The 25924-nt window shown below is 39.8% G+C and overlaps 1 protein-coding gene across 2 annotated transcripts in view; it reads right to left on the reverse strand.

The window, feature by feature from the left end:
* rab27b (RAB27B, member RAS oncogene family) overlaps positions 1–25924 on the reverse strand; it is an 87438-nt gene that overhangs the window by 26776 nt on the left and 34738 nt on the right. The window contains exon 1 of one of the 2 annotated variants that reach the window (XM_086300103.1): positions 10166–10318. The exons of the other annotated variant lie outside the window; for it this stretch is intronic. The gene's annotated coding sequence lies outside the window, so the exon portion shown is untranslated. Of the gene's footprint in view, positions 1–10165; positions 10319–25924 lie in introns of those variants that run through there. 2 annotated transcript variants of the gene reach the window in all.

The raw sequence follows: 25924 nt of genomic DNA on the forward strand, positions 1-25924 counted from the left end.
ACCAAAGTCCTCTCCTCCAGTGTCGGAAACGAACAGGCTCAGGATGGCTTCGTCATCCACTCTCCGCTTCTCTCCTTCGTTGTCACTTTCAAAACCAAAGAAATCCTCATTGTCAGTGTCAGAGTCGAACACCCTCAGAAGGGCCGTGGCGGTGTCCTCCTCTCCATCATGCAACAGTCCAGCCCTTCAAATCCGTTGGTGATCGTGGATGTTTTCACACTTTTCCACGCTGTCAGAATCCACCGGTGGAATTGAGCATAACTTGCTTTTCGCAAGTTTATCACCGCTCGTCATCCACGCCTCCCGCTGAACGCGTAGCGCTACTTTGAAGTTTGTTTTTCGCGCTACTTGTACGGCACTGTGTTGCCTGGCGGATGGACATGTGACCAACATACCACTCTTGAACCCCGATACTGTGTGTCTGATCACATGCCCTTCCGCCAGGCAACAGCGGAACAAACAAAACAAATCTTACGATATGACAAAAATCATGGACAATCCAGAGAAAAGCCGCACCTGACTAAAAGCCGCAGGGTTCAAAGCTGGTGCAAAAAGTAGCGGCTTATAGCCCGACAATTACGGTAGTTTATTTTAGCTTGTGAGATCATAGAAAAGTTTTAAGATACTGTTCTAAAGAAAAAAAAACACTTCAAAGCATACAAAAGAATAGCATTTGCATTTGCTATTGCTATAAGATTTTGGAGCACAGTGTCTACATATTATGAGTACCGGTGATGTCATACAAATGAAACTTTTTGTTTCAATGTTTGGAAATATGTGAGCTTAAAACAGTTGTTTCTCTTTTTAAAGGACGGTGCTGATGCTGTCTTTGTTGAAGAGGCTTTGGCTGAGGAGGTGATGAAGATTTACCTGCTGCAGAATCAAGACAGGTCAGGCGAACCTACTGATGTGGGTATTGTTATTGAAGGCGTTACTGTTCTGGGCAAACTTGGGAATCTGAGCAAAGCCTGTTGCTATCTTTTGGGACTGTGCTATGCTCTGGATCTGAAATACCCCAAGAATTTCAAATGCACATTTGAAGCATTTCGAAAAGTGTTCATGGAGCTGGATCCAGGAAACCTTTCTGTCAAGGTTCAAAGACTGAAAAATGACCTCTGTTCATTGTAGACAAAATTTCACAGGGCTGTTCTTAAAGTGTTAGACTTGTTAAGTGACATGTAATGCTCATCAAAAGGTTCAGTTGCGACATTACATTGTTTTGACATTCCTGTTCATAAATAATGTTTGTACCATAAACTGTGTTTTTGTATTAACTTTCCAGATTCACATTAAGGTGTAAATGGTAGAGTATCATTATGGATGTTTTTTGGTCACTCTTTAGTTATAATCTTCCCAATTTTTTGGAATCAAAATAAGATGTTCAAAAACTATGTCACAGTGCAAATGGTTTTTTTTTTTTCAGGATTTATATCTTTTTGGGATCTTAATTTTATTTTTGTCATTTGACCTTTTCTGAAAAGGTAAAGCACTGCGTTCACTTGAGCCACTTTTATTCTTTGTATGGCAGGTACATTTTTCTTGTTGTTAGCATCAATATGCCAGTTTTACAGAGTTTTATCAAGCATGCCAATTTGGATGCAATTTTATTATATAAGGCTGTTGTGACTGAAATTTTATCCAAGTTTTATCCACTGAATGTAGAACAGATTTCAGCTCACTGTGTTCAGAGAAGGAATCTGCTAAATGTGTGATTCACAAAAAAGCTGTTTAAAATAAATCATTGTGAACAATGTTGAATTGACGTGGTTCTTTTTTCGTGTGTGTGTGTGTGTGTGTGTGTGTGTGTGTGTGTGTGTGTGTGTGTGTGTGTGTGTGTGTGTATAAATAAAATAAACACTTAATTGTAATTAACGTTTTTGCTTAAATTAACTTAAAAATATTAAGTAAATTGCACCATTATTTAAAAACAAATAATTGTAATGGTGTAGGTTAAATGTGCCAAGCATTTCAGCATTTCCTAATTAATATTTTATGTAGTTTGAACTTTTGGTTACTGTTGTTTTAACTTAGATTTTCAATTGTATTTACTCAATTTTGTATGTTACTGTAACATCTTTAATTGTTCATAACAACTTATTCCATTTTAGTTGGATTTACTCAATTAATAAGGTGTATTTAAGAGATGTGATTGTTTTTGCATTTACTCATTATTTTTGAGTGTAAAAGTGTTGCACCAAAATATTTAAGTAATTATCAGTTTTAGTTCTTAGAGTGTGTGAATCCTTTATGCAATTTAAAGCAACCTGAATCAAATAAAACCAAAGCAACAAAAAAAAAAAAGAAAAAAAGAAAAAAGAAAAAAAAAGAAACAAACAAAAGGAGACACCACAGAAGCAAAATGAAAGTAAAACAGAAAGTGTTGCTTTAAAAGCCAAGTACAACAGCTGAGAATTGGCTTACTTACGCCAGCTGTCCGTACTTGACAGAGAAACAATAATAAAGACACTCACTGTGAAAACAAAGCATTAACATTGGTGGAAAGAAAGTCATGTATTTTACTTTTGTCCTCTCAAGCTAATGTACCAATGTTTGTTTCTCAGTAAGCCTTTATTATTAGAAGCAGCAGACATTTGTCAGAGACCTTTGCATTTGACTGTTGTGGCCTCCAAATCACTTTAACCAGATCTGACTAATTTGTTTCCCATCTCTGCTGTGGACTCTGTTGAAAACCTGTGCTGTCATTAGCAATCTATTCTGTGGAGCCAAGCGATCAATAACCGCTAACATGGGTGAAGATTGACCCTTGATTATTCAATTTGCTCAGGTGTCCTCCTGGTTTATGTCTTGCATTGTTCCAAACCTTTCAGCAAATCAGACCCACTTAGCAAAACAGTGAGGCACATCTGGCACGGTGGAGCAGAAAGATCAAAAGCATCAATGTAGCCAAGAGGTCTAAAGAGTGCTGCTTTCATCACAAAAAATAACACTCTAAATTATGTCTACAGGAGTGAACTGCACAAACAACATTGGGAGAAGTGCATATAACGATAATACTGATTTTAACAGTACCACTAGTTTAACCAATAATGCTCAGAGATATGGTACTCGTCAGTTCTTATCTTTTAAGAGAATAAAAAAAACAAATTAAGAGTCAAGTAGACCTACATTAGACCTTCCTTAATCTTTAATCCTAATGCTAACCTTATGGAATTAGAATATCTTATTTTATTTTGTTCTTCAACATCCCTACCAACAAGAAGAAACTTTCTGAATATTTTTGTATGCCTGTTGATCAGAAAGTCCTAACTTTCTCCATAACACTCAAATCCCTAATGATAACTTAGGCTTCATGGTGCGTTCATGAATAAACTGGAAGTTGGAATTTCAGAGTTACCATCCCCAATTTAAATCTACAACACCCCTTCAGCTTGAAAACTTAGAGCAGCCCCAGCAACTTTGAGTTATTAATCCAAGATGGCGGTACTGAATGTAAACAGTAGTAAAACTAAACTTAGTTTGATGTGCCACTTTTGTGCATTTTATGACTCACTAAATAAGCCGTATGCAGAGCACTAATCAGGCTCTATACATGAATGTGGTTTTTTTAAAGTTTCACCACAGCTCTTGGAGGAAGAAAGAGAGCAAAGGAGAATGCAAACTCTGGGCAATTGCAATAATCTGTTAGTAACCAGCTCAGCCACAAGTGGCTTTTTGTTGGAGCACCCTCTTTGTGACCAATTTTCAACTTCCATTAACTAACTTAGTGGCGGGCTAACAGGTTACAGCAAAAATAACTTTCACCAGACTACAATGCAATCATTTAGGTGTCAGCAATACAAGGACATGGTTAATCCCCACCAAGATTATAATGCACTTTAAATAATAATATTCATGTATTTTGTATTTCACACTACCCATCTGTTTTTGTATTTAGCTACACAGACATAGCATCCCGTGGCTTCTACCCTATGCCTGTCACATGTCCTCTTGTGTCTCTGTTTGCATACAGAGTTGCTGTACTTAACTTAATAATATGTCATTAATGTCCTCTATGTCCCACTGAGGCCTTTGTTGGCAACATATTGACAGCAGTGGCAGTAGGTGGGTTTCAGAATCAGAGAAGTGCTTTACAAATTCATTTCAGTTTAAGAAAGGAAAATAAACCCCTCAGGGAACAAAAAATAAACTCAACAGTTATTGAGATAATTAAATCTGAACCACAGCAGCATATCAGCGTATAACTGGAGGAATAAAGTTCCACTTTGAATTCTGAAATTGCAGATGAGATAAAAACCTCTAAAAAGCCAATAATATGGCCAATCTCCTATTTGAATATCCACACATAAGGACTAGTGATCAGACAGATTGTGTTTATAGTAACGCAGTAAAAACCTGTGACATTTTCATCAACATCAATATGTTTGGCTGTACTCAGCTTGTAATACACAACAGTACACCCAATTCATGAAAGCATTTCCACCTGCTCACAGTCTGGCACATCCTTGCAGCCACATATCTTTGCAGTAATGATGGATAAACTTCAAAACAGAAAATTCAAAGGAGGAGAAGACTGAGGAGAATTTGACAAGGAATTATTTGCAAGCGCAGTGAAAAACAACCCCACAGCAATGAGCGACTAACAAGTCACACTATAACAAGAGAGTCTGTCAAGAAACCAGCAATCATCAAATTCCATTTGCAGAGCTCTTCGTGCCCTGCCGTGATAGAAAGAAATTCTATTACATCCAGCCACATGAAACCTGATCAAATACAAATCAGACCAGAATGCTGGAATTTAGACTAATGTGCAGAGACACAATTGAACATTGTGGTCTCATGACTCTAATAGTTGTGATGTGTTTAACTTGGTTATGTCCAACAGCTCTAGACTTGTAAACAGAATACCGCTGAGACTGCTGTGTATGGAGCTTTACACAAAGCATATTTGTTAAATAGGGAGAATCTGCTGTTTTTCCAGCATATTTGAGTGTTGCAACCATTGTATGATGAATGCTTACTAACCAAATGGTAAATGGTAAATGGCCTGTATTTCTGTATTCGCTTTACACGTCCAGTCATCCACCCATTCACACATTGGTGAGGGGAAGCTACATTGTAGCCACAGCCACCCTGGGGAGCACTGACAGAGGCGAGGCTGCCGGACACTGGCGCCACCAGACCCTCTGACCACCACCAGTAGGCAACGCCCAAGGACACAACGACCGAGACTGTCCAAGCCGGGGCTCGAACTGGCAACCTTCCGATTACAAGGCGAACTCCCAACTCTTGAGCCACGATCGAGCTAAAAACGCACATGTCGCTTTAATTTACTACTTACCACTATGTCATACATTGTCATTGGCAATAAACTTTTCTAGACATTACGCAGCCAGACTGCAACCCAAATGTTTACTCAGTCAAATTAAACATTAACCTGACAACAGTTACACAAAAGCAGCTCTCATTCCATCAGTTGCTACTTACAGCGTCTGGTCATAGTGAGCAGAGTAAAATCATCAGCTTCACTTTCAAACTCATCTCTCTCTTCACCACAACAGACCAGTTCCCTCGCGCATGAAGTAGCACCTGAGATACCAGAACTCCTGCTCTTGGCGACTCCTGACCAACCCAGCGGTGGCATGCCACACATTCTGACCACCAACCATGTCCTCACACTTGGAGATGCTAATTCTCATCCAAGCTGAGACACTCTGCTATACCCCCACCCCAGTGTAAGCTGCAGGTCATTGCTCAGTGGAGGCAACAGAACCATATCATCTGCAAAAAACAGAGATCCCAAGATCACCAAATCCTACACGTCACACCCCTTTGCTGCACCTACAAATTCTGTCCATAACAATTATAAAGAGAATCAGTGACAAATGGCACCCACAGCTGGTGGGTGAATCCAACACCCACCGAGAATCCAACGGGATTTATCCCCAGCAATGCTCTCACTACAGCTTTACAGCAGCCAACTTGCCTACACCAACAGACCTGATATGATACTGTTAGCATAACTAGCCTAAAACATTAATCACAGTATGGGTATAAATATTAATGTTAATTGTAGCACCAATGAGAGCAAGTGATCAATGACAGCAAAGGGTAACAATGTTATTTACAGTAAATGTTGTATTCAACAAATTAATGATTGCAACACTGTAATTTATGCAGGCAATGACCCTGAACTGGGACTGACAATGGCATAACAACATAGGTCTGTGCTCTCTGAGTTGTGGCTAACTAAGAACAGTACATTTCCATTCAAGCCGTCCTGATACATTAACCATCAAGGATCTGGAACTCGCAGAGCTAAAACACTAGATAAACTTGAATGCTACAAAATCCAATCCCTGAGGAGCCCCACCATCCTCCAATCTACTTCACTCAGCTTTGAAACAATCAGACACTGGTCCATTTTTCTCTGTATAACTAACTGTGTTTGACTTCTTTATCATTTTCCTTAAAACTCTGGCCTCCTTCATTGCTTATTGAGTTGACAGTCACGTGATTAGTCAGCTGATTGGATGTGTGGTTCTGCCATAAGCGAGAGTAGCAAAGGAGAGTAACAAAAAAAAAAAAAAAAAAAAAGCACACAGCATCATTATCAGATGGAGTGTCTGCCCCACACTCCAGGGTCCTAAAGCCAAGTGATTTGGTAATTACACAGCATTTATTAGCTCATCTTACATTTCACTAAGTAACTACTTTTCACATTTAAATGTTCTAACATCATATTTATGCAAAGCAATAGCGGGTAGAACAAGCAAATACTGTTTGTTTTTTTTTAAATATAGGGAAAGTGCAGTAAATAGCAGACAATACCTGAACTCTGCAGATCTAATCAGCATACACTGTCTGCAAAATCCTATTAACACTTTAATTCAATCAAGATCTTCTGGTCTGTAGGTCCTCAATCTAATTTAGGTACTTTGTGACCTTTTCTTGTTCTATTTGCTTAAATTTAAGTGTCATTTTTTCTCATGATGAATATGATGAAATAAGGAAAAGTATCTTCTATAAGCTTATTGTGCAAGTTTTGTTTTTAAGCCTGATTGATGATTTTACAAGCCTTAAGCAAGTAATTATACAGACAACATACAAAAACATAAAACTGCCTTTTAAAGGTTAACAGTTGACTATTTAAAAAAAGATAACAAATTAACTATTATTAAATGTTATTAAGTCAATATTTTGATTTCTTTTCAACTGTGTTTCTCACATGAGAATACAAAATAAAAGACAAATTCATATTCATGTTTACTTCCAAAGTGTCAGTAAAGCCCGGAAAGTAAAGCTATAAAAGCAACAAAAATTTTTCTGATGTGGTTTTCTTTCAGTTCCTCAAGGTTCGGTGGAGAGCAATGTTTTAATAATGACTAAAAGAGTTCAAGGTTTCATGGGCCTTTTTATGTTTTTTTAAAAACTGCTTCTTTCTTTTCACAGAAACCAGAGTCAAATATTGACTTTAGTATCGCCTCCAATATAAATCACAAAAGAGGAAATGCCTGTCACATACGAGTAGGAGGAAGCAGCATTTATTACCAACATTTTCAGTCACATCAAGTGAACTCTGCAAATTATTACAACATATTGCAGGCTTCAAATGACACCATTCCCCCCTCTGCAGTCAAACCAGTTCTGAGATAATACTGTTTAAACACAGCAAATGTGCTTTAGTCCTACGCAGTGGAAGAGGCTTTTTGTCACACACATATACACACTTTACACAAATCATCAAAAAAAATAATAATTCAGTGACACCAACATGTGGGTTCTGGATGGTAATTAAATACATCAAAGACACCTAACCTTCCCTGCGAACAATTCCTGTCAAAAATATTCAATGTTGTTTATTATTATTATTATTATTATTATTATTATTATTATTATTATTTTAACAGCAAATTAATTTCTCGTGATATCAGTTAAATACAAATTTACTTAAGGATACAGCTGCTCTTTTTTTAAATACTGTATATTTATATAAGGGGGGGGGAAACAAAACCAGCCATCTGCCCATCTCTTGACACTCCAAAAGCCTCGCTCTCATACCTAATCCCATGGCTTCCTACTGAAATGAAGGTGAAGAATACAAATGTAAGCCTCAAGAATTTTTTTTTTTTCCCCTCCCACTGAAAACAGTGGTTGGAGACAGCAGCCTTAACAAAATGATTTTTATTGTGACCACATGCAATCAACTTGCAATTTTTTTCCTTTGAAATAGAAGATCGGGGCCAGTTTGCAACCATTGACAGTCAGATGCCGTCTTCAAAGAAAAGCTTTGGTGCATCAAGACGGTGAAAAAAAAACCAACCAAGCAAACAAACAGCAATAAGACAAAATCATTCTGCCATCTCATCTCCATACAGAAATTCAAATAACTACCTACATTCAGAGTCCAGCCAAAACTGTGTATATTTAAAACAGAAATTCTTCCGTAAATTGTGACATACAGTAGTTGCTGCATGAAGTCAACTCAACTGCAAATTGGCATTGGTGCTCTGGAACCTTTTATATAGGAATATAACCAGAATACAACCAGCTGGCGGCCAGCTGAGTCGAGTGCACTACTGTAAAGAGTCTTGTCACACACGAGTTGCAAACCTTTGCGAATCTGTCATTGTGGTTACAGTCGGTCTGAGCTGGACTGCAACTGTTTAAAGACAGAATCACTCCCAACAAGTGACCTGTGCAATTGACCAGAGGTTAAGGGTATTTGCACACAGCCTTGGGGAAACAAACTGGTTGTCCCAGCTGCTTTCAATTGGTCACTGAATGTAAAAATTGCCTAGCAGCCATTGAGTTTTCCTAGGTGTAAAAGAGATGTCACCCAGTTTTAACCTGGTGGTGACTGAATCATAACCACCGAGTGAACGGGAAAGCGCAAAAGGAAGTAAAAATAAAGTACAAAAGCAGGACAAAAATCGCAAGCTTCCATGGACAACCTCAATAAAAACGCTGATAAACATACGACTATTTTCTGTTGATGACCAATATCGCCACATCTTCCAAAGGGCACCTTGAATATCCTGGCAATGCAATATCCTGCAATGCTACTGCATTTCCTGAGAAAAAAGGCAGTATGTTTCTGGATATAAAATTTAAGGTTTGCACAGGTATCATAATTGGTATTATTGTAATTACAAATAATTTGTAATTTAAAAAAAAAAATATGTCTACAGTTGAGAAGTTTGTAAAAGCACATCAACATAATTAAGCCGGAAGATCCTCTCAAACACATTCTAAAATAATGACAAAGGACTGTTTAACAAAGAGATTCATATCAGAATCTTATACACTGTTTTAGCCTGTTGATTAAAGACCTTATGTTACACACTAAATGCATAAATTGAAGATTTGGAAACTAAAAACTTAGCAGAGGATTGGAATTCAGCCTGTACTAAAGCTCATACCCAGATAAGTGTATATAATTGGTCAATACTGGTGAACATATGTAACTCTAGCAAATTCACTATACATACATACTGAATCCACAGATGACTGAGGAAGACTGGGTCAGTATTTATGGCATTAAGATTAAAACATTTGTGAAGCTGTCAGAATGACTTTTGAGGAAATGTTACACACTGGATAGGCAAATGATCTCAAACCTTCCACTAAGAAATTACATATACAGAGAAAAAAGAAAAATCATTTGAAAAAGTCTAAAAGCCCCTTAACTTCTGGAGCTTACCACAAGTCAATAAGCAGGATCAGTTTGTTCTCATACTAGCTCTTTTATTTTCTTTATGCTTTTTGATCTTTTTCTTTCACAATTAACTTAAAGTTCTCCAAAAAAAAAAAAAAGTTATAAATAACAGACAAGTGGGAGTCAAACTGGTGGTTTTTTCTGATATAGACACTGAAGTCAGTCTTTAATGAACCAGCCTAATACTTGCCTTCAGAGCATCACCACTGTCATGAGACTGAGAATGTGAGAAAATTCAGAGCCCGGATAATGAGCAGCCTGGATGATGCAGCCGAGCGCAACAACATGCTAACACAATTCAACTTGTAGAAAAGGGTGTGATCGCATTCCACAGATGCAGCGACTACATTTCCTTGTTCAAAACTGACTTTTTTTAAAATACATTTTTCCTTTCTGCACACAAACCCTGCAGCCTATCACATGCCCACAAAAAGCCAGACAGCTGCTCCAAAATGTTGCCAAACTTCTGTGAAAGTCACAACTGCTTACCTCTCAGCAGCTCCTCAGCTGATTCAATGGTGTAAGATCCTGAGGGGAGATACAAGGAGTTCAGAGCAGCTGAACAGCAGCCCTGCATTTACAACCACTGGCTGGCTGGCTGGCTGGCTAGGAGGCTGGATCACTGGATGACCTAGTGAATGACTGCAATACAGCTGCAGGCAGCAGAGCAGAAAGCCACTCCCTTCACTAAGCAGCTGACTGGCTGCAGGGACATAGGGAGTAGTTTATTGGTTCTGTCTTAATGTGTTTAGTGTTAAATTGCAGACCAGATTTCTGCTTCTGTAACTGATGGACCAACTAACTAAACCACCTGACAGAGAGACCAACCGAATGAATGACTTACAGAAACTGACAAAAATCTCCCAACTGTAAATGTAAGCCTGATCAACTGACTGGTTTCCTGCTGAGAATCTGGTGCAGTTTTTGAACTTTCCCTTGTTTTTCTTGCTACTTTCTGTGCCTCAGACTCTCCCAGTTTCTCTGTGTAATGAGAGGGTGGGGCTAAATAAGATAGCTCAGGAGACAGACGGAAACACACACACACACACACACACACACACACACACACACACACACACACACACACACACACACACACACACACACACACACACACACACACACACACACCCCTTATCAGATTAAGTCTATTTTATTTAAGCAGTCTGAATCGAAACAACTGCAATCCCTGGGCACTTTCCATTGTAAAATAAACGACTGCATGTATCGTTATTATGGAAAAGAACAAGAGCAGAGCAGCCTCAGGTCAGGGAAACCCTGGTGTGTGTGTGTGTGTGTGTGTGTGTGTGTGTGTGTGTGTGTGTGTGTGTGTGTGTGTGTGTGTGTGTGTGTGTGTGTGTGTGTGTGTGGGGGGGGGGTTACTGTGGCAAAGCAGGAAGCAGGTAAAAATACATACAAACTATACTGGAATGGAGGAAATGCATTCTTTATTTTCTCTCACCCAACACCTGAATGAAACAACATTCTCCACTTTGCATGAGAGACAGCAGCTTCTGAATAGATGTGGACTTCCTCATTTCTCTGAGTCCCAGTCACACAGGCTTAGGGATCTCTCAGCAACCATGAGAGAAGCAGATGGAAAACGCATACAGAAACATTGGATACAACCTGGTCTTACACTGTGCATTCTTTTTCCTATCTAACATTAGGAACACAACCAATGCATCACAGTAGCTTCCTCCATTTCCTCCTTGTAATTGTGAACACTTACATTTTAACATGACAAACTAATTCTATTAATATCAAGCTATAAATGTTGGTCTGAACCTTTTCTGGCATTCCACTGACCTCAGAAGCTGGACATCAGAGCTTGGCTGCTTTCTAAAAAAGGATAAAAGGATTTGTTTTCTCTAAGCAAGATGGTCATTCATCCATCCCCAGCGATACAACGCAATGACTTTTTTGGGTGCTGCATGTCCATGGATAAAGCCTTGTCATTTCTTTGTGTGCACCTTATTTTATGACTCAAAGAAAAAAAAAAAAAAAAAAAAAAAAAAAGGCTCTCAAAATAAACAAGGATTATTTTTGAACTGTTAATCAAGCACAACTGACCCACTTTAATTTTACTGCCATCACAAACATTACCAAAAAAAACAAAAAAAACCCAAAAAAAAAAAACAACCCTGTACACTAACAGATGCAGAAAATTATAAAAGATCCGTGGACCAGGGCACAAAAACCCTTCTGCTTAACAACCTTTTGGTTTCCAGTTTCATTCACATTTTACCCTTCATCATCCAAATGTTCATATAGAAAAACAGACCATCAAGAAAAGAAACAGAACTATAAGAGACATGTTTTTCTAAATTTTCATTAAAAATAAAATGAATGAAATACAATTCAGTCAATAACAGCATCACAACTGTAAGAAAGAAATTAACAGCAGGATCTTCAGCCGAATCCACTGAAGCTTTGATGTATAGAAAGTGTGGATAACTGAGTAACCTTCTTAAAATTCCCTTTTTAGAATAAAAACAGCAATATGCTGTCATTTGTACCTTCTCTGCACCTGATGACAAACTTTAAACATTTTTGACCAAAGAGACTGAGCAATAAAGGCTGAACAGAGAAAATGTGATCTTCTTGGCTCTGAGCTGGTCTAGTGTTTTCTTGTGTCCAGACCCTGAGGAGTCATGCAGCTCATGTTGGCGACCTTTAGGCGACATTAAAGGCCAGCTACCCACAACACTGACAGTTACCATGACAAAACAAGATCTATCATAGACTCTGGGAGGGAACACAGAGCGTGGGACAGTGCTGTGTTGCATTAAACCATTTCCTAACTCTGGTTTTAATGTTCCACTTGTTATACAGGGTGGCCCATTTAATAGATACACCGTAATAACATGGGAATGGTTGGTGATATTAAAGTCCTGTTTGTGGCACATTAGCATATGTGAGGGGGCAAACTCCTCAAGATGGGTGGTGACCATGGTGGCCATTTAGAAGTCGGCCATCTTGGATACAACTTTTGTTTTTTTCAATAGGAAGAGGGCCATGTGACACATCAAACTTATTGGTAATGTCACAAGAAAAACAATGGTGTGCTTGGTTTTAACGGAACTTTATTCTTTCATGAGTTATTTACAAGTTTCTCTTTGTTCACAGCCATTGACACGTCGAAGAGGTTAACACGTGAGGAGCGGATCGAAACTGTGTTGATATCTGGTGAACGCAGTAACCGGGTCATTGCAGCAGATTTCAGTGCAAGACACCCTACGAGACCACCCATCTCCCATGCTACAGTTAGCAAACTGCTTGCTAAGTTTCGTGAAACTGGTTCAGTGTTGGATTTGCCAAAATGTGGACGCAAGAAAACTGTCACTAATGAAGAAACATCAGTGGCTGTCCTAGCTTCATTCAGCAAGAGCCCACAGCGTAGCACTCGCCGCATGTCACTGGAGAGTGGCATTAGTCGAACATCCCTTCGGCAGATATTAGCTACTCACAAATGGCACCCTTACAAACTCCAGCTACTGCAGCATCTCAACGAGGATGACCCAGATCGGCGCACAGAATTTGCAGAATAGGCAAAACAAAAATTGGAACAGGACCCTCAGTTCACGCAGAAGATTTTGTTCAGTGATGAGGCAAACTTTTATGTGAATGGTGAAGTTAACAAACAAAACCACCGCTATTGGTCTGACACTAACCCACATTGGATGGATCCCTCCAAGACTGTTGGAACAACAAAAGTGATGGTTTGGTGTGGTTTATGGGGTACAACGATAGTGGGTCCATTCTTCATCAATGGAAACCTCAAGGCCACTGGATATTTGAAATTGCTACATGATGATGTGTTTCCCTCTTTGTGCACTGAAGCTGGCTCGTTCCCCTAAGTTTTTCCAGCAAGATGGTGCACCACCACATTATGGGTGCCAGGTCCGAGTATTCCTAGATGAACAGTTTCCTGGAAAGTGGATTGGTCGTCGTGGGCCAGTTGAATGGCCCCCAAGGTCTCCCGATCTGACCCCCTTAGACTTTTATCTTTGGGGTCATCTGAAGGCAATTGTCTATGGTGTGAAGATACGAGATGTGCAGTACCTGAAACTACAGATACTGGATGCCTGTGCTGGCATTTCTCCTGCGGTGTTGCTATCAGTGTGTGAAGAGTGGGAGAAGAGGGTTGCATTGACAATCCAACACAATGGGCAGCACATTGAACACATTTTATAAGTGGTCAGACACTTGTAAATAACTCATGAAAGAATAAAGTTACGTTGAAACCAAGCACACCATTGTTTTTCTTGTGACATTACCAATAAGTTTGATGTGTCACATGGCCCTCTTCCTATTGAAAAAACAAAAGTTGTATCCAAGATGGCCGACTTCTAAATGGCCACCATGGTCACCAGGCCCCAACCTTTTTTGCGCCATGGACTGGTTTAATGTCAGACAACATTTTCATGGACCGGCCTTTAAGGTGTTGTGGATAAATACAACAAAATAAAACAATACAGCCAAGACAAAAATTGTGGGATTTTTCTAAATATAATAATAAACACTAATTCACTGTGTAATTATGTAACTTTATTAGCAGCATCCTCCTGAAATGCACCAACAACATTGAGAGTAACATCCTCCTCTCTGCCCCTTAATGCTCTCTGGTCGCTATGGTAACGTGTAAATATTTTTTTCAAAATAAGACACACAACTACAACACCGGAAAAGACCCAGGGAAACCAAGTTAACGATATTTAACTATTGGTTAGACCGCTGGTCTAACCAATAAAATACACACACACACAAAAAAAAAAAAAAAAAAAAAAAAAAAAGGACAAACAACAACCCTATTGCCATACACAAACATTCAGGGGTGTTCAGAAGGGATGCTCATTTGCAAATATGGCACAATTTTCGTTTTACATCTATTGTTCAACTAAGCCTAGAATACATGATGGTTATTCAGCATCAAAATATTTGCTGGGCATTTACACACTTTTGGTTTGCAGGCTGACTCATCTTTGTCTCATCTGCCCACAATACTTCAAGAAACTTCTTTTTTTTTTGACAAATTACACCAAGGACAGTCTACTGTTATTGTGAAATTCTGTGCTTCACTTTCATAGTAAACTAATTCATCTCCACAACAACTGAGCAGACTCCATCTACAGAGGAAGGCCATGACTTCTGGCAAAAAGCTTCAGAGACCCAGTAAGCATCTACAGCGATGGAGATGCTGTACCGCTGTGTTTTGATAAAAACAGAGCTTAGTGTGAAGCATTTCCAGCATCTTCTATTCTAAACTGTCAGTAGTGACTAAAAGAGGGTTGCACATACAAGATGCTACATATCTCAGAATGCTTTAGTGTCTCCCTGGAAGTCCAAGGAGAGGGGGTTCCACAAATCTCTGTGTGCCCCATGAAAATGGTGAAAATGATGCACAGATGAATGCATGGATGGATTTTGTATTATTTAATATAAAAGGTAGATGCTGCCTCCCCCTCCCCTCCAACTGGCAGAACAATGGCCTTATTATCAATAGCCTGCTTTGCATAAAAGCAGTTTTTTTTTCATATTTCATGCTGATATGAGTGCTGTATGAACAGTGACTAACAATTACATTACAAGGCACTCAAAAAGTAGTCTCACTCATATTGGAAGTCAATATGGCAGAAGTAGCGGGGGTGACATCACTTTATGTCATGTATAGTTCAGCCTTTTTATTCTTCTCCACATGATTTGTTTAATAAGAAAATGCACTGAAGCCGGACTGACACATAAAAGGCCACTGCACCAAACAATAGAGCCACTGAGACAAACTCTCACATCACTGAATCAGACTACTGGAGCACCAGTTTTACTTAATTCTGATTCTAAAGCTCAGAGTTCGATATATTGGTTGAGAGATGCAGAGTCTTTTTAACAGAGCATAATGTGGCAAGAAGATCCTGGGTTTGAATCCAAACTGGGCTAGGGGCTTCTATCCTCTATGAGCCTGTGTGGGTTCTCTACAGATACCCCAGCTTCTTCCCAGGCAATTGGTTATTCTAATTTGGTTGTACGTGTGAATGCGAGTATGGCGGTTTGCCTGTCCCTATGCGTTAGATTGGCGTCAAAGTATAGCCATCTATAGCCAAATATAGCAGTTGTGGTCAGTGCGTTTTACTGGATTTTTAGATCTTTACAATTGAATGTTGTTAGAAATAATGTTCAAAAAGAGACTAATAGAAAAATACTGTAGCATACTATAAATATGTAGAGCAGCTTTTTGTTTATATTTAATGTATAAAATGGATTAATGCCTACAGTATTAAAGAAAAATGCATTTATCAAGAATGATAAATTACTTTACAGAATGCCCTGTGCTACAACAGCTGTTTCTTACAGGTTATGTATACAGCATGTTTTTAAGAATATTGACTCATGGATCAATGTCAGAATTTAACTTTAGCCAAAAACAGCAACAAATGCTCTTACAGAGGATTTTAAAAATTAATTGGATTGTTCCAGATTTAATCTGTGGTATTAAATTCTGTCTACAGACACGATGGGGAAAGATTTCCAATAAACCCATATCCTTCTGCTAAATGTGAAAAGGTCAAACCAGGGAACCAGGTCAAAACCAATCTGCTAAGACTTTGACATGAAGCATAAAAAGGCTTCGAGGACAGCAATTCCCACAATTCCCAGTGGACCAGAAAGTAGCTCTTAAAAATTAATTGTCAATGTACTGGATGGCTCTCAGTGGTACGGAATAATGACACACAGCTTTCACCGAGATGGAAATGGGTTCACAGTACGCATCAAAGCTCACAGAAAAGGCGCACAAACAGCTAGCATCGGTTTAACAGGGTCCACTGGTCACAGAGCAGTAATTACTACTATCAATTCTGACAACAGAACGGTGAGGATACTGTGAGTCTGTGTGCATGTGTGTAACTATATTCCATAAACGTCTGGCACAGAACAGACACAAATTGCCGCTGTCTCAAATATTACTGCAACCTACAGCAGAAACCGTTCCCCAGGTCTTCATCTGTCCAATCGAATCTACCTCAAACATCTCTTTGGTGCAGCAGACCCTCTTTATGTCACCAACCAAAACCAAAGTTTGACTCTGCCCTCACATTTTAATGAGGAAATATAAAATATGCTCGTCCAACAGCAGGTTTTTAGTTTTTTTTTTTTTTTTTTAAAGGATTTTGAGCCCGTTTGTAGAAACAGCATGTGTAGAGCCTCTGGGTGGGGAGCTTCCCTGTAAAACAGATGACTGAAAACTCGGATGGTGTTGCTAGGAGACATGATGTCAACCTAGAACATGTCATAGGTCTACACTACAATAATGAAACAAGAAAAGCCACCCCTCTCCAAGTTCCACCTATGTGATTAGTTGCATATGTTTATGATTTAAGGAAATTTTCTCATTATATGACAGCAAGGCTTAAAGGAACATTTTTACCAGTGCACAAATGTCCCAATTTAATTTTCATGACATGGACATAAAGGTAAAAAGAACTCACAATATCAATAATTACTGAAAATGTGACATAAAAATATATTTTACATTAATGTAAAATTTTAACAAGGTGAATATTAAAAAAAAAAAATAGCTGTATGAGCTAATATCTGATATCTAGCTAGTTAAAGATGTTACACCACAAATAATATAGGATTGTCATATAAACTATTAAGTCAACTTTATTAATAAAAAAAAAATGCATATATCTAGGGCTGCTCGATTATGGCAAAAATGATAATCACGATTATTTTCACTGAAATTAAGATCGCGATTATTTGACGATATTTATTTAACCCTTTAAGACCTACCATAGAACCAAGTCTGCCAGAGCTTATATTATTTTTTTACATGTTGTAGTGCCATTTGTGGGAGCATTTCAAGTTGCTATACAACTGTTATAGCCCATATTTTAATAATATGTATGCATTAAGTCCATAGTAACTACATTAATTGCAAAAAAGTGCAATAAACTACAAAAAAATTGAAAATTGTTTTTGTTTTTTAACATATATTTCTACTTGGAGAAATTTAAGAGGTTTATCCCTCAAAACTTTAAATACAAAAAAGTTTATTTTGAGTGTCTTCATAGTTTTATTTTGGAGATACAGCAATTTTTATATACTGCAGGAAAAACAAAAACAATCCTATGATGCAAATTTGCAAAGAAAACAGCAGGTGCATCAAAATAAACTATTTCCAGCAGTGCAATTCGAGTTCTAAGCATCCCAGAAACTATTCAGAAAAGTCAAACATGACCAGTATAGGCTTTTAAGGCCTACAAGTAAAAAAAAAAACTACATTTTCCGCAAAAATGACATCACTTCCGGTTTCGGGCAGGAAATGGCGGATATGTGATAGTTAGCGGTGACGTCTGTTTCAATGTGCGAAGTGTTACGAACAGCTGATCGGCAAAGCGTGTTTCTGGAATATTATGTTTTTGTTGCTGCAAGCGCTTTTTATGCAATTTATGTGGAAGGAAACTGTGACCGAGGACAAGCTGATGGCATAAGATGTAAGTTTCATATGCAAAACAAATTATTGCGCTAGCTTACACGGTTCATGTTCTACAGGGATTTAAAAATAGTTACACAAAACAGAGCGTGCTGCTCTGACCGGCTTTAAAGGGTTAACAATAACAATGTATTGAATAATGACTTTAAAAAATAATATAAAATAGTGTGCAACACCACTGAAGTTTTTTTTACCTCTCTTTTCAACCAATGGCAGTCACTCTCCTCTCCAAATAACTTCTGCTTAGCTTTCCGAGCTTCCCTCGGGTCCTCTTAATCAGCGGTCTCCAACCTTTTTTGCGCCATGGACAGGTTTATGCCCGACAATATTTTCACGGACCGGTCTTTAAGGTGTCGCGGATAAATGAGGGAGGGGCTAATAATCGGCTCCGTCATTTTTAATGATCGTTGAAAGCCCAGATCGTAATCGTGATTAAAATTCGATTAATTGAGCAGCCCTACATATATCCATTTATTAATATTAACAAGGCTTTTAGTGACAAACATTTAAGAAGGTCATCTTTACTATGGAACCAGCTTCCAGTTTGGATTCGGGAGACAGACACTATATCTACTTTTAAGATTAGGCTTAAAACTTTCCTTTTTGTTAAAGCATATAGTTAGGGCTGGACCAGGTGACCAGGACCAGTTCTGCTGCAATAGGTGTAGGCTGCTGGGGGATTCCCATGATGCACTGAGTATTTCCTTTTCAGTCACCTTTCTCACTCACTATGTGTTAATAGACCCCTCTGCATTGAATCACACTTGTTATTAATCTCCGTCTCTCTTCCACAGCATGTCTGTTATCCTGTCTTCCTTCTCTCACCCCAACTGGTCGCAGCAGATGGCCACCTCACCATGAGACTGCTTCTGCTGGAGGTTTTTTCCATTTAAAAGGTTTTTTTTTTTTTTTTTTTTTTTTTATTTCCCACTGTTGCAAGGGTGCTTATTCATAGGTCGTCGTATGATTGTTGGGTTTTTCTCTGTATGTATTATTGTAGAATCTACTTTACAATATAAAGCACCTTGAGGCGACTGTTGTTGTGATTTGGCAATGTATAAATAAAATTGAATTGAATTGAATATTACTATACTGAAATCTCTGTTGACCAACTGGTAAGTAGATGGAAAGGGGAAAACAATGGGTCAGTCATGCAGTCTCTATTACAGTCACATTAAAACACTGCAGGGATGTCCTCTCCTATTTAAAGATGTGAACCCAGGAACAGACACTCAACAAAACACAACAACCAAGTCATTATTACAAACTGAACCAATCTGACAGCTTGCGGGCGAAGGGTGACCTGTTAAAAACACAAATTTTGCCCTCTTGCTAAAAAAACAGAAAACAAAAAAAACAAAATGGCAAAGTTAGTAGTGTAACCTGTTAGTAGTACAACTTATTGGATATGTGTAGACACTTTGGCAAGACATTTTGGTATTACATGAAATTAACTGTGTGCCACTATGTGTTATTTTTCAACATGGAGAGTGATATGCTCTTGGGGTTCTGCCATGCTAGCGGGTTGGTTCTAGGTAGGACAATGTTGGTTTGCAAGTTCTCTCTACTTTAAGTCAGACTAACAGCCCTTTGAATGATTGCAATCTTACATGAGATGTTTTACATGAGACCAATATGCCAAGTCTGAACACAACACTTTCTCCCGAACCATGCACAACAGGCATTATTTGTTTAGACACGCTGGTAGAACTCACACGGTTGTTTTGCCAGCACAAAGGACACCATTGTAACGTGACTGCTAAACATCTTGACGTAATGTCAGGCTCTTGCAGAGTCAGCAGAAATAGCAATCACTAATGTAACGAGAATACCTTGCTCGTTCTTACATTAATGCTGCAGTGAACTGCCAATAAATTAATGGAAAGGTTTAGTTTAACGGTTTTCTGTGATGATAACATCAGCAATCAATGGTCCATTTACACTTTTTTATCAATTCAAACTCTTCATATTAACAGTGTTTTGCAGAGTTTCATTCCAAAACAAGACAAAAGCCATTTTGATGGATCCAAAGGTTCCCTAGTTAAATAGATAATACACGTGCACACTGAGAATTCAATAAAAAGACCAGATATCTAAATCATTAAATATTCTGCATATGCCAGTCATAATCCTGACAAAACTATTTAAGGTTTATCAAAGTTTTTAATGAAAAAAAAAAACAAAAAAAAAACAAAACTATAAATACGAAAATAAAGTTTGTGTTAAAGAAAGATGAATGGAAAAATAAACTATTTTAATTGTATGCTTTTTAGATGTGACATTTTATTAATCTGTGTGACTCTAGCTCAGAATATAAGAAGCAGCTAACAGTCAGTCATGTTATTTGGTAATTTTATCAAACTGAGATGGCAGCACATGTACATCACAAGGCTTAGAGTCTGACCAGATGTGGTTGTTGAATTTAATCTAATCTAAAATAATCCAATGTTACAAATGTCAAACTATAGGCTCCCATTGATTGGGCATAGTCTCTGTAAATGGGCTGTAGATGATCAGGGCAAATATAGATTTGATTTCAGGTGAACTGATTTTTAAAGGGAACAAAAACAAGTGATGCGTAATGTTATTATGCTAACCTTTATTTCACTTAAATTCACCACAAATTCTTAATCATTAATGGCATGAGATTGATAATAATAGCAAATAGCATCATATTGGGTGCAAACCTTTTTTGGCTTTGAGGGTGGAGCTGGAGAGAAAAAGCTTGAGAAGCGCGGTGTCAGCCACTGTTTGACATCACAACAAACTGGAAACTGACTGTATACAACAGATGTCTTTTTCTGGATGTCAAAGTTGAAGGCAGAGCAAATTTGTCTTAAACCTTCATTCCTTCTAATGGCCAGCAGGTGGAAACTCATCTGAAGTCAGGTAGTAAAAGTCTGACTTTAATACCTCAATAACACCTTGCTGATGATTTTTAGGTCAAAATAGCTAAAGTATTATTTTCTAGTCATCTAGTGGTTATCCTAAAATCATGATAAACCATCTCAAGTTTATGAGGCAAGAGGGCACTGACAGGTGTCTGAGTTTTCCGATTTATACTCCGCAGTGTCTCCACAGACTAAAGCAGGGATTTTAATGAGCCACTCACACCAGCAAATTTTCTTCCCACATTCTCCCACTGTTTGAATGGCATGCTCCCCCGAGGAGGCTTTGAGGTTGTAGAGGGGCTATTTAACAGACTTCTTACCCGTCACTTCAAACATGATTTGATTTTAGGAGAACGAGCACTGCTTCTGGTTGTGAAAAGTTGTGTCAGTGTGTAAGTGCCTTAAAACTTAAAGTTAAAGAGAAGTCAGATTCTATAGAAGTGTATAAGAAAATTAGCCTAATACTCACTCCATCGATTAACTCTACGAATACTTTGCTGGTAAGTTTGTCTCAAATGCTAGTCTTACATCTTATTAAATACAGCATGAGCTCCTTTTGTAAATTATGGTTCCATTGAGAGTGAAACAGACAAGACAGCAGTTTTGATTATTGGCAGGGTTACCTTGTAAATGACTGTCACTCAGTTTCTCAGTCCAATCAATCCTTTGACTTGTCAGGTTTACAACGACCAAAATACTCAATTCAAAAGGTCCAAAAGGAAACATTCACAAACCAGCGTGAAACATCAGTTTGTAAACCCATCTTCTTTTCTATATGTTTGCTTTTTTACATATTTATTAAGCAGCAACCACAAGTCACTAGAGAAAAATGAGTATTCTGTGACTGGTTGCAGGAGGTTGCTTGCTGTCAAGTAGGTGATCTTGGTTACAAAAATTTGCGCAATGCAAACCAGAAACAATTTGTGTCTTAGCACTGAAACCAAAGAATTTTAAAACATTACTTTAAAGCTGATTAGGTTGCAGTATTCCATGTTGCATTTGGCTTGATGTTTAGTTAGCAAGTGTCTGCAGTTGCAACAGAATCTTTCACACAAACAATGCAAACAAATGAGTCTGTAGACCTGCTAGACTGGGGCTTAAAGTGAACAGTTTATTATGCAGTACAAAACTCTGAAGCTCTCTCGATTTCAGGTTATTTCCAAACTTGCTGACAGACATGAGTCATTCAGAAAAACACTATGGGTTCTGGTTAGACGCACAGTCTCGACTAGGGATGGGTATCGTTTAGGTTTTATCCGATACCAGTGCCAAACCGGTACCGATGCTTAAACGGTGCTCAAACCGGTGCTTCAAGAATGGAGAACACAAAATGGGTCCAAAAACCTTTCATGTTCAGCTGTTTTTTGTAAAAATATAACAATGTTAGCCTTTTCTGCAGCTATGGGGCATATATGGTATCATTCTTGGCTGGAAGCAGAGCTTAAACAATGGAAAAAACACACACTTTGTCCAAAAACCTCTCATGTTTAACTGTTTTCCACTTTTTCTTTGGTCATTTTAGCCTTTTTGGCCAGGGTGAAGGGAGTATCTGCCATCAAACAAGAAGACAGCCGCATGTAGCTATGATGATGTTTGCTAGTTCACCTTACATACATTAATGCAATAACGTGGTTAGCCTACTCAGCGTAAATTACACACGAACAACATTAAGCTACTCACGCGGAGAAGAACGGCTGCTGCTGCCATCATCATCCGTCATCATTTCTGCTACACTGGCAGGGCTAGGGGCCAGGACTCTACTCTTCGGGTTTTTGGGGGATGTTGCAAACTCCGGGTCCGATAACAGGCACCACACCCGCAGTAGATGTGCACGGTGTGAGGTCTCGCAGCAAGCTATCAAATACGGCGCATTTCTCGGCTTTTAAAAAAAACACTATGCGTCGCCAGGTGTTTCATCAGATTCGAGTTGTTACCTCCTTTGCACAGTATCACCTTAAAGCACTTGTTGCAGGCTGCAGAGTTTGCATCTTTTGCTGTGAAGTACAGCCAGACTTTTGACCGCTTCGCCTTGGACATTTTTAATCTGTAGCTCTGCTCTAAAAGAACGTACGTACCTGGGCCCGCCTACTATCCTCGGAAACGTAAAATGATTGGCTAGAATCTAAGGTGTATCACAGCTCAGGAAAAAAAAAAAAAGCACCGAAATAAAGCACCGAAATGTGCGCTGCTTTTCGGTCTGGTTACTACCGTTTATGACAGAACCGGTGCCATGATGGCACCGGATACCGGTACCCATCCCTAGTCTCGGCTCTTTTTCTGGCAATTTCACAGCCAGTTGATGGTATCAGTTTAAAAAAAAAAAAAAAAAAAAAAAAAACTCTTCTGCATTAATTAGCATCAATTCATCAGTCCAAAAAACCCTATGACCTTTTACTTAAGAAGGAAGTGGTTAAGAACAACAAAAAAGTAAGCAGTGCAGTTAAAAATGTATGAGCCTAGCCTCAAGCAGAGTGCTTGTATGTGTGTGTTGAACACTGTGGTGTTAGCATTTAGCAGTCAGAATGAAGAACAGATACAGAAGGAACAACTTAGAATTATATAAACTTAAGTGCTGCAGTCTACTACTGAGAGTCACTGCTCACCTAATGCGGAGTTTTTAATGGTCAAATGCAGACCTTATTATCTCCCCAGAGAACTCACCTCTATCATACTCACTGCCGTGTATATACCCCCCGACGCTAATGCTAGGTTGGCCATGAAAGAACTTTCTGCAGCCATTAACAAACACCAGAATAAATACCCCGAGGCTGCTTTTATTGTTGCTGGAGACTTCAACCACACCAACTTAAAGACAGTCCTCCCCAGATTCCACCAACATGTCTCCTGCCACACCAGAGGAGACAAGACTTTAGACCATGTGTATTCCAACCTGGCTGGAGCCTACAAAGCCACACCCCTCCCCCACATTGGACAATCGGACCATCTCTCCCTGTTCCTCACACCTAGGTATTCACCACTCATCCAACGTGTGAAACCTGCTGTGAGGACAATTAAAGTGTGGCCACAGGGGACAGACGCAGTGCTCCAGGACAGATTTAAAAACACAGACAAACACAATATGTTCACCCACACAGACCTGGACCAGTACGCCTCATCTGTACTGGATTACATCTCCAAAACCACAGACAGTGTCACCACCCAGAAACGGATCACCATGTACCCCAACCAGAAGCCTTGGATGAACCGGGATGTTCGTCTCCTCCTGAAAGCCCGCAAAACCGCCTTTAGGTCAGGAGATGCACACGCCTACAGTACAGCCAGGGCTAATCTAAAGAAGGGCATCAAAAAAGCCAAACACCATTACAAAAAGAAGGTAGAAGAACACTTCTCCAACTCCAACCCCCGATGCATGTGGCAAGGACTCCAGACCATTACAGACTACAGGACCACCAAACCCTCCCCCGCATCCTCTGTCTCCTTCCTCAACGAGCTCAACAACTTTTATGCTCGTTTTGAGCGAGGGAACCCCACAACCACAACCAAAGCAGACGTGACGCCAGACCACCAACCTCTGACTCTCTCCCCCACCGATGTAGGAGCGGTGCTGAGCAGGATCAATGTCCACAACGCTGCAGGTCCTGATGGCATCCCCGGGCGTGTTCTCAGAGCGTGTTCTGGGGAGCTTGCAGAAGTGCTGACAGACACATTCAACCTCTCCTTGGCCCACGCTGTGGTACCGGCCTGCTTCAAATCCACCTTCATCATCCCGATACCCAAAATCTCCAACCCATCAAGCCTCAATGACTACCGCCCAGTAGCACTCACTCCCATCATCACAAAGTGCTTAGAGCAGCTGGTCCTAGCACACTTCAAATCCTGTCTCCCCCCCACCCTGGACCCCCACCAATTCGCATACCGCCAGAACAGGAGTACAGAGGATGCAGTCTCCATCGCACTGCACTCTGTCCTCTCACACCTGGACAACAACAACACCTACGCCAGAATGCTGTTTATAGACTTCAGTTCAGCGTTCAATACAATCCACCCTCACAACTCATCAGGAAACTGACAGACCTGGGCATCAGTTCCCTCATCTGCAAATGGTTACTGGACTTCCTGACCAACCGCCCCCAACATGTCCTGGATAACCACTGTTCATCTACAATCACAATGAACACCGGTGTACCACAAGGCTGTGTGATGAGCCCTTTCCTCTACTCCCTCTTCACCCATGACTGCAGACCTGCCGATGGTTCCAACACCATCATTAAGTTTGCAGATGACACCACGGTGATTGGCCTCATCAGTGACAACGATGAGGCCGCCTACAGGGAGGAGGTGGATCGTCTGGCTGAGTGGTGCGACACAAACAACCTGCTGCTTAACACCGAGAAGACCAAGGAGCTCATCGTGGACTACAGGAGGAATGCTGACCCACATCCACCCATCCACATTAAGGGGACGGCTGTGGAGCGTGTGAGCAGCTTCAAGTTCCTGGGTGTCCACATCTCCGAGGATCTCACCTGGACGACAAACTGCTCCAAGCTGGTCAAGAAGGCTCACCAGCGCCTCTTCTTCTTGAGGACTCTGAGGAAGAACCACCTGTCCTCAGACATCCTGGTGAACTTCTATCGTTGCACCATCGAGAGCATCCTGACCAACTGTATAACAGTCTGGTACGGGAACTGCTCTGCCTCGGAACGGAAGGCGTTGCAGAGGGTCGTGAAAACTGCCCAGCGCATCGCCGGAGCGCCACTTCCTGCCATAAAGGAAATCTACAGGAAGCGGTGTCTGAAAAGGGCTGGGAAAATCATCAGAGACCCCAGTCACCCATCACATGGACTCTTCACCCTCCTGCCCTCTGGGAGGCGCTACAGGAGCCTCCGGACTAAGACCACCAGG

This window comes from Aulonocara sp. 'chitande type north' Nkhata Bay, linkage group LG7 (assembly GCF_057382095.1).
Source record: "Aulonocara sp. 'chitande type north' Nkhata Bay isolate Kocher_YH1m ecotype deep benthic linkage group LG7, A_spYH_male_GT1.1, whole genome shotgun sequence".
Taxonomy (NCBI): domain Eukaryota; kingdom Metazoa; phylum Chordata; class Actinopteri; order Cichliformes; family Cichlidae; genus Aulonocara; species Aulonocara sp. 'chitande type north' Nkhata Bay.